The sequence below is a fragment of the Nestor notabilis genome, unplaced genomic scaffold (genome assembly GCF_000696875.1).
Source record: "Nestor notabilis isolate BGI_N333 unplaced genomic scaffold, ASM69687v1 scaffold7982, whole genome shotgun sequence".
In the NCBI taxonomy this organism is placed as follows: Eukaryota; Metazoa; Chordata; class Aves; order Psittaciformes; family Psittacidae; genus Nestor; species Nestor notabilis.
This window is the reverse complement of record NW_009916955.1, coordinates 366-9960: the sequence shown is the minus strand read 5'-3', so window position 1 is coordinate 9960 and position 9595 is coordinate 366. Positions and strand designations below refer to the sequence as shown.

Here is a 9595-nt window from a genome sequence, read left to right as displayed (position 1 = left end):
CCCCCCAGAGAAAAAAACCCAAAAGAAGAGAAAAAAAAAAAAAAAAAAAAAAAAAAAAAAAAAAAAATCCTTCTTCGCATGCAATAGCATTTAGATGGGTTTCCAGTCCCTCCAATTCCTGCTTTTAGGCACGTAAGTCAATAAAATCTTGGCTTGCTAGAGCAGAAGTTCATTTTTTTTTAAGTACAGTGTTCTTCTATATACATATGTATAAAACTACATATGCATATATATATATGTATTTGTAACACTAAATGCATACTAACCTTTTGTTTGCAACAAAGCCATCAAAAAGGATGCTACTTAGGAATGTATAATGATGCTGAACTCTCTTCAGAGAGATCATGTGCTATGCCTTCCAGTAGGCCACTCCAAAGAAGTATCTTATTACAGAGGGTGGCATAGCATTTGGAATAACATTTAAGAGAAGAAAAAGAAAACAAAGAGGTAGACGATAGAGATGTGAACTTAATTTGAATTTAAGTGGACATTACAATAAACCTGGTAGACTATTGCTGTTCTTTCCTTCTCCAACATCACTGAGCAACCAGGAGAAAACAGGTAGCAACCATAAATCTCACTAAAATAGAGAAGATCAAAGTGCACTGGAGGAGCATCCCAAGTAGCACATATGTCTACATAATAGTCCTCACTGGTCTGAGCTAATTATTAACACAGCATCATGTCTGATGCCTCTGTGTACTCCACAGCCTAAACCCACTTTGCCTGGAGTTGAAACAGGCTGTGCTTGCTCAATCATTTTAAGTTGATCTATACAAGGAAAGGAGGAGACAGTCCTACCATCTTCCCACACTTCATTCTTGCAACCAAACAGCAAGTCAATAGAAATTGACCCAGATGAGCAAGTTCTCAGTCAGATCGGGTAACTGACTGCTATCGGTCCACTGAAGTTGTACTAATACATTTGGTTCTGCAGCCTAGTGCCAGCCTCAGCCATTTGCAGCTCCCTGCTCTCATTTTGATATCAGAATTTGCAAGGCAGCACAGCAAAACCAGTCATGAAACCACTGCCACAACCAAGGCAGGAAGTGGCCCTGTTACAGAAACAGGCTCTTCTAGTCATTCAGAGAGGGGGATGATAAAAGAAAAATAAAATAGAGTATTAGGAAAGCAGCAAGACTTCACATCCCCCTGGATGCCCACTGAAAGAGAAACAAGAGGATGTTTGTGATATCAAGCAACACTGATTAAAAACTTAATTTTTTTAACTGCAATCATACATATTATATTTTTTTTAATAGCCTTCACATCAAATGGCTGAATTTTTATCTAGAAATTACATAACTCTTTGGAAAACAAGATTTCTAATTTTAAAAGTTTTCCTTCTTTTTTAATTATATATTTATTTACTGTTGCACTGACTGAAATCACACTTATTCCTTTAAACATATACCCACATAAACTGGCAACATCTACGAAATGCTATCTTTTACCCACATGGGAAAGGGAACCCTTTCATTTTTACATTTCAGTGGCAAAAATTAAAATACCCGAAACCCTTGCTTTGAGCATAGTAGAACACCCCAGTATACTCCCCGCTGAGAGTAACCCAGGATATTTGCCAACCCTCTTGATTAGCTGGTAGGACCCAATGTTTTCAATTGTCACCTTTCCCAAATTCTGTTCTCCAGCTTGAAACACTCTAACCACATGGCACTGCAAAGACAAACTCTCTGAAGTTCCTCCACAAGATGACATGGCTAATTGAAGCATGGGTGAAGCAGCAAAACCTTTGCCATACATTATCTGTAAACTTTTTTCTTCAGTGTCTCTGCTTTTATATAAACCACTTATAGCATGTAGAAGGAACCCTCTTCAAAGTATTTTTAACCACTGCTGGTTGAAAACAGAATGCACCAGAAGAGATGCAATTTGGTGAGATGGAAGAACAAAGAACCCAGCTGCACAAAGGTAAGTTATGCTCTGTACATGGGTACATAAAGCAAAGGTGTCCAACAGGGAGAACCTGTGATACAGGCTCTGACAATGATAGATACCAGGTGGATCTGCTAGGGGTAACACCCCATGCACAGGGCTGCTACATCTTTGCTTGAGGCACCAGAGCTCAGCTGAGAGAGTCTGCCCTCTTGACACAGGGAAAGTCCTGACATAAAATAATGCTTCACTTAATAGCAGATTTGCCCCTAAATCAAAGTAAATTAAGATGGACTCTCATTAAATGTAGGCTACTAATGCCAGGAAACACCCAGTAGGCTGAATTACTGCAAGCATTCTTGCAATCTCATTTATATCATACTCATTACCCTATAACAGAAACTTACTGCAGCTATGACAGTAGACATCCTTGGGGTTTAACTCATAAACACTATATTCAGGAAAACAAAACTATGCCTCTATGAATCCAAAATATCTCATATATCTCAAGGCATCTAGTCTCCTTTTGACTTTTTCTTTGAATACAATACCACAAAGTACCACCAAACACTTTTAGAAAGACAACATATTTAGGCAGAAGTTCCTACAATTCTTTGATTTTTCTGTAAGAAATTTTGCTGTTGAGAAAACCAGATGGCAAGAGACCCAGAGTAGGTATACAAACAGTTTTTATAATATGCATTTGCCTCATTGCAGAAAGAAAATATCTATATATATATATGTGTGTGTTCCATCACCACACATCAGAAACTTTGCTTGAAATGATTTTCAATATTATTTGATGTAATGGAGCCTTCACTAGGAGCAGAGGGATTTGCAAGGCCTGGAAGAGGCAGATTGATTTTTCCCTGTTCTGTGGGAAATTGACAGTTTATTCATAAGATCCCCTGTGTGTGCGGAAATACTTATTCTAAATGCCGTCCAGAGGAAAGCAACTGGGAAGTTGAAACATTAGGCAAAGAATCTGACACAGAGTTTGATGCATATTAAAATAAATACCGCCCCACTGCCATTTACCTCATTTATATTATACAGCTAAAAAAGTAGGCTCTGACTGTTTTTAGCATCTCTACAAGTCAGGCCATCTGGAGGTTATATGAGATCACACTGAGTCAGAGTTTGATACCAAATCAAGCACCCCTGACTGCAAGCCTCAATGTGTTAGTGACATTTTTAAATACCAGCGTAAGGGAAGGCTGGACTGCTCTAGATCTCCGTGTTATGTTACAGAAACAGCTATAGAGAGTCCTGTGCCATCAGTGACATCCACCCACATCAACGCTTACACTTGTACAAAGTCCTGATTTTAATCAGTGGAAATCTGTATTCCCAGTGATCCACAAGAGAAGGTATTTTTTTGCAGAAGCAGCAGCACAGTCACAAAAATTGGGATGCTATCCAAGCTCACACAATAGTAAAATGGAAAAAGAAACAAAATAGGCCTCAAATCAGTACATAAGAATTTATGTTTTCCTGGATTTTGCACTTCAAAACTGTAGTGGAATGCAACTCAGTACATGGCAAAAATGGATAAGCTTTTCTCGTTTCTTTGTTGCATTGCAATAATATTTGCTAATTTTTAATGAGGAAAAAAAGATGGAAATAGGTAAAAGTACAAAGTCACTATGAAATGCTAGCTAAGGAAAAAGTCAGATATTTGGAAGTGAAAAAAATTACCATACTGCAAGGCACTTTAATAGTTAATGCTGACAATGACTTCTGGGTCATTTCTAACAGAGCTGGGTTACTTCATGATCTGTTCAGCTTCTTGCTCCTGCCTATATCAATAAACCAATTACAATCCTGTTGACAGGCTACTAGCCATGCATTTGAAAAGTGTGCTGTATATTTTGGGCAAAGTAAAGTATGAAGACTGATTCTATCCTACAGCACTATAGTTGAAGACTAGAATTCTGTAACTGGTAGAATTAGGTCAGAAGATTTCTTTGGGTCAAAAAATATTATCTCTCATCTCCAGCTGCAATTGGAAGCAAATCATAACAGATCACTGCCCTTGGTTAATGGAGTATGAACTGTTGGAAGTACCTAGATTAAGTGTTTAACAACACATCAGCATCTTGCTCCAAATTTATAACTTTTGGTAGCCATAGTGCCAAAACCAGTTTATAATGCATTTTCAACAAGAAGTCTATTTGTAGGAATGGAGCCCAAAAGAAAAGCAAGTGTTGTTTTACTAACCATAAACCTAAGTTTCTTACCCTCTGCTAATCATTAATTATTGCATCTTATAAAGTTTAAGGAAGAAAGTTTGCTAAGAATTATTTCAGGATTATTGTAATACACAGAACTAGGTCTTAGAGAGTGTTCTTTAAGAACAGACTGCACGCATACTTTCAAAGATACTTCCAAACTCCTGTCCACTGAGACAAGTTCCTCATGTTTTTCTTCTTTTTATTCTCTCACCCAAAAGCAACCTTATCCTCCACGTTTTCCATCTGAAAATTACCCTACATCTATTGCAATATCTGATAGAAGTAACTTTTTTCTTTCAAAAACATGTTTTTGGGTTCCCATTTGGAAAATAAAAAGCCCTTCTTCCCCAGCATAGTTCACAGTTGCTTTCCCTGTGTGACTATTGTATCATATACTGTAGCTGAGTATGTACATACATTGTAAAAACACCAAAGAGTTTATCAGGAAGCGAGTGTCTTACTGAATTAAGGTAGCATGTCTGGCTTCAAAATCAATGCTACAGGACATGGATCTGTTGCCTTTATTAAAAAAGAACAAAACCAAACATTATTAACATGAAACAAGGGCGATGGGACCAGGACCAATGATGATTGTTTTCGCGCATACAAATGTTCATAAAACATTTCACTAGCAGAAGTATTCTACTGGGGTTGCCTAAACTCTGGGTGCCATTCACATGCATCTGACTGGGACACTACAGATTCAAAATTAACTTTTCATGAGAAAGGTGTGCCACCAAGTAAAACTCACTATGACTAATTCAGTCAAGGTGCGAGACTGGTAAATACTGGTACCAAATTCATCTTTCACACAGAAGAAAAGTATGTAAACTGCATTCAATAGTTTCAGTAACATTCAGTTGAAGTATGTTGATATCAAACAGAAGTAGCAGCACAGCTAATCACAATTACTTTTTTCTTGTTCTTGTGCCCTTACACTTCTTCAATCTTTCATAAACTGTTTTATAAAAGTTTCATAAGCTTTTAAAAATAACTTAAAACAATAACATTTACATACACCTAGTTCTGGCAAAACAAATACTTAGGAGAAAGTTAACAGCTTCATCCATGTCCCCCCACCTATTTCTTTTTGTATAACCAATGATGCAGCCTGTGACAAAGTTAAAAGGGAAGGCAGGGCAAAGAAAATTTTTATTCCAAGAATGACCACTACAAATCTGAAGTAAACCCCCTGGAGACAGCAGAGTTACTGTATTTTTATATGCATTTAAAGACTGGGGCTACATCTGATGAAAGAGACACTGAGGAATTCAGGAATCTCAAGCTCACAATGCCGCATCTATTTCACCAATATGTACATCACCACCTTTCAGTGTTACAAAACTGTTGTGTATTTTCCCCAGACAAGCATTGTTCTGTTTCTGGCAAGACCACTTGTGAAACACTAAGTTAACTCTGCTGTTAAGAAATTTTTAAAAAGTAAATAAACATCATTTGATCATTTTTTAACCACTGTGGCAAGGGAGAATTACATAGCCAAAACTTCCTTCTGCATATCTGAAAACCAGCTGACATTGGAAAATGATTTTCCACCCCTTTGAAAACAAAATATCAACAACGTACAAAATATCATAAACAATCTATGTGATGTCCCTTAAAGGTCAGTGCACCTTTCCAACACTTTTCCCGTAACACACTTCTGTAACCTTATTCAGTTTTCTTTCTTCTATCTTCCTGTAATTCAGAAGACAATTTAGACTCCCATATGGTTGCCACCAAAACTAGCAGATGCCAAGCAAATTAAAACACGAATTATGACTTGTAATATGCTGATGTATCATAGCTGCAGCATCTCTCACAACTTACAGTGAATCATCAGATAAAGCAAAGGTTTGAGGTGTCAGTGCCTTTTAATACAGCTGTCCAATTAGGCTAGGGTCAGTGAAATCAAGTATGGATTGAAATTGAGAGTTAAACAATAGTATATACCCACATTTTTCATCAAGTGTAATAAAACAGAGCAATTTAAAACAGTTCTTGGAACCAAAAGTTGGCTTTAAACTGTCTTGCAAAAGTAGAACAGGTAAGAAGGGGAAACAGTTCTTGCCTTTTGGGAAGTAGGACAGCATACTTTTACTTTTTGCATTGTACCTTCAACACCATTCTACATGGAAGTCTAAAGGGGAAGGGGAGGAGGCATTATTTGTTTGCTTTCTTTAACAACAGTAAAATGTTTTCTGTTACTTTATATTAGGGCTGCATCTGTTATCTATATCAGATTACATTCTGGCTTACCTAGACAAAGACATAAAGGCTCATTAAATAGGGAAAAAAAAAAAAAAAAAAAAAAAAAAAAAAAAAAAAAAAACAAAAAAAAAAAAACCCACTGTCTATTCCACCAGAAAGGCAGCAAACATAACAGGGTGCTTTCTCACACCCATTATGCTACTGAAGTTAAAGCACAGGTGTGTGTTCTAATCAACCACCAGCAAAAGAATGGCAGCTGAGCAATGGAAAGGGAAACATAATATTGAGTTCTAACTTTCTCAGTTTCTAACCCTTACTTTAACTGCCAAATGACCTTTCCTTTTCCATGAGAACACCGTAATCTCAAAATATTTTTTCTGAAAAACACTTCCAGCATATTTACCAACTTTAATACTGAATTTCCACAAAAAAATATCATAAGTACACCTAAAACATAAATTATGCATAGACTCAGCAGATAATACTGTCTTCTACAACAGTACGAAATACAGACATGTTACCTGGGGTGGTGCAAGACTGAGAACTATCTCCTGAAGAGCCTTACTAGTCACCTCTAGTTACAATACCTACACACTATTTGAGTGCAGCTTTCCTATATTCATTATCCTAGTAATTCAGTTGTGGTTCCTAAAGAAAGAAATGAGACCAGCTCAAAACCAAAAAATTGACCAAAAAAAATTTTATAATTTTGCCCAAACTCTGTGGCCTGTAAAGCCTCTGATTTCTTGCAGCATCATCAGTTTAAGTAGTATCATTCCCAGCATAATTTCAGCAGGTCTATAATATTCCTCTGTTCAAGGCACTGACAATTTTCTTGTCAAAACCATTACTCTTCCAACTGGTTCTCTTTATTTATAGTCCATTGGTTTATGGTGCAGACTAGAGAGTATTTTCCCATTTGTTTGCATTAAAGTCTTAAAAGGTTATGTTAAAACCACTGGATAATAATGCTCAGGCAGAAGTTTTAACAAAGGTGTTCTGCGTATCTCCATGTTAGCAAGATACCTGTAGAGCATCATGGGGTTAATACAATGCTCTCTTCATCATTTCAATGTATTTACAATGACTACATCAGTGGCTATTTTTGATTATAACTTTTTATGAACAGCCAACCAAACTTGCAATTTGCATTTACAGCTTTTTTGGCCAATTTCATGAAAGAATATTGAAAGGTTTGCTACTAATACAGTAAAAACAACATTAAAATGTATTCTACAAGAGTAACTGCCTATGTTTTCCATTCCAAATCATAAGAGACATGGTTATAACTGCAGGCTCCCTCATAAAGAGATTACAGTATTATGAAGAAATTACTAAACTCCTATGAAGTGCTTTGTCTCTGGATTTCAAGAAGTTTAGCCAGGGACACAAATGAGACTATTAGCATTTTGCAAAAGAGGAAATCTGTAAGCAAGGGCCACACATCAAGCAAATGGCAGAGGGGCAATATATTCAGGTCTTCAGCTTAGCATTCCAGAAGTATAAAGCCACATGGCCTTGTGAGATATCCTTTAATCCATTCAGTTACAATAGAAGAACGCCTGCCATCATGCAAACGCTGTGCTGCACCAGCCTCAGCAGCACAGGAATAGGAAAACAACTAGCCACAAAATACCTAAAAACATACAGCTTCCCCACCTGCACCATCCCCACATTAAACTTCAGAGAATAAGATGAAGGAAATTACATGGTATATAGCTTCTCACAGACTGATAGTGCCTGAAGGAGCAAGATCACACATTTATGTATATTTCACCATAATCTTTCTCTTCTAGTCCAACAATATGGCACACAAGTGCTCCTCACACTACTGTTCCCTGCTGAAAAACATCTGTGTTCACAGCAACATACACCCAGGGGAATCAAAATGAAAAACCAGACATGTGAAAAGAACCATGGCAAACTCAACCACCAAAAACTGAGTGAACGGTACAGTAAGAAGAGCCACTGTAGGGTCAGAATACTACAAAAGCTGCAACCACGCATCTCCACAGGTCAGTCTTGGGCCAAGTAAACATTGACATGAAACCACAGTCAAATTCACTCCATCAGCTTACTTGCTTGACTAAGGAAAGGTATTTCAGTATAAAAAAAAGTGTAATTAATCAAAACTCCTGCTCTTCCAAAACATCATCTTCAAGCATCTTTACTTTCCAGGAACACAGATATGAGGTTAGCTATGAACACTGGCTAGCCATGTAACCACCCTCGTTTATTCTCACCAAGGTGACAAACACAAGCTCAGTACTGGTTTGGGGGTTTCTCTCCTCTATTCTTCCCCACTTCTATCAAGAAAACTTCAAGGTGGGTTTTTTCCCCCCCAATTCACGTTTCTAGTCCAAAGCAGCAACTCCATGAGATACGTATTCAACTTGCCCTCAAAGCCCCTCAAAAACACATTCACCCTACCTCAGTTTATGCCTGTTTCTCATTGCTGAATGGAATATCTCATGAAAAGAGGGGTATTGCTCATGCCTTCACCCAACTGTAACGTTCTATGAAGTGATAAAACCTCATTGTTTATGTGTGTGACAGAATGCTCACCCCCCTCGCCTCTGTGGTTACAAAATTTGGCATGTAAATCTAAAAACAGCTGCTTCTCTTTCAAATCCAACACATTGAGAAGATGCTAGAAAAGCTACTATATGCAGGTTACATTTCACTATGCAGTTCTGCCTACTCTACAGCCAGTGCTAGAATGGTGCAACATACTGTTCAGTCAGGAGATCGAGCAGCACTGCCAGGCATCCCAGCCAATGCCCAACCAAGCCTCCCATGGGCTTACACTTTAGGGATGGGTGGGAATACGTTTCCTCCCTCCTCCATCCTATTATTGCTGCTACTACTACTATGTCTTCATAGCTAATCATAATAAATCCGTGCTGTACACAACCTCGCCATTGTGTAATCATTGCCTTAAACTGCGCTGCTTAGAGAACTTGAGCTGTGGTTTTACTATTATTTGTATTTAACAGGGATATCGGCAGGAAAACACATAGATCAATTCGCTCTCCAGGCCTGAGTGTCTAGCTGCTCCCTCCCCCACCACAAAGCAGACGAGGGGGAAGGGAGTAGGAAAAGATGGGGGTGGGGGGGAAGAGGCAAGAAACCCTGTTCGCGCCTACAACAAAAGCAATTAGGAGGGACGGAAGAGGAGTCCGCAACCTCCCAAGGTGCAGGAACGCAGCCCGCCAACTTGCCCGGGGAAGGGCTGCCCGGAGCCGGGCGGGCAGGAG

At 38.3% G+C, this 9595-nt stretch overlaps 1 protein-coding gene across 1 annotated transcript in view; it reads right to left on the bottom strand.

The window, feature by feature from the left end:
* The window catches only part of TSPAN5 (tetraspanin 5), an 80550-nt gene that overhangs the window by 70591 nt on the left and 364 nt on the right, over positions 1-9595 (bottom strand). The gene's annotated exons all lie outside the window — the stretch shown is intronic.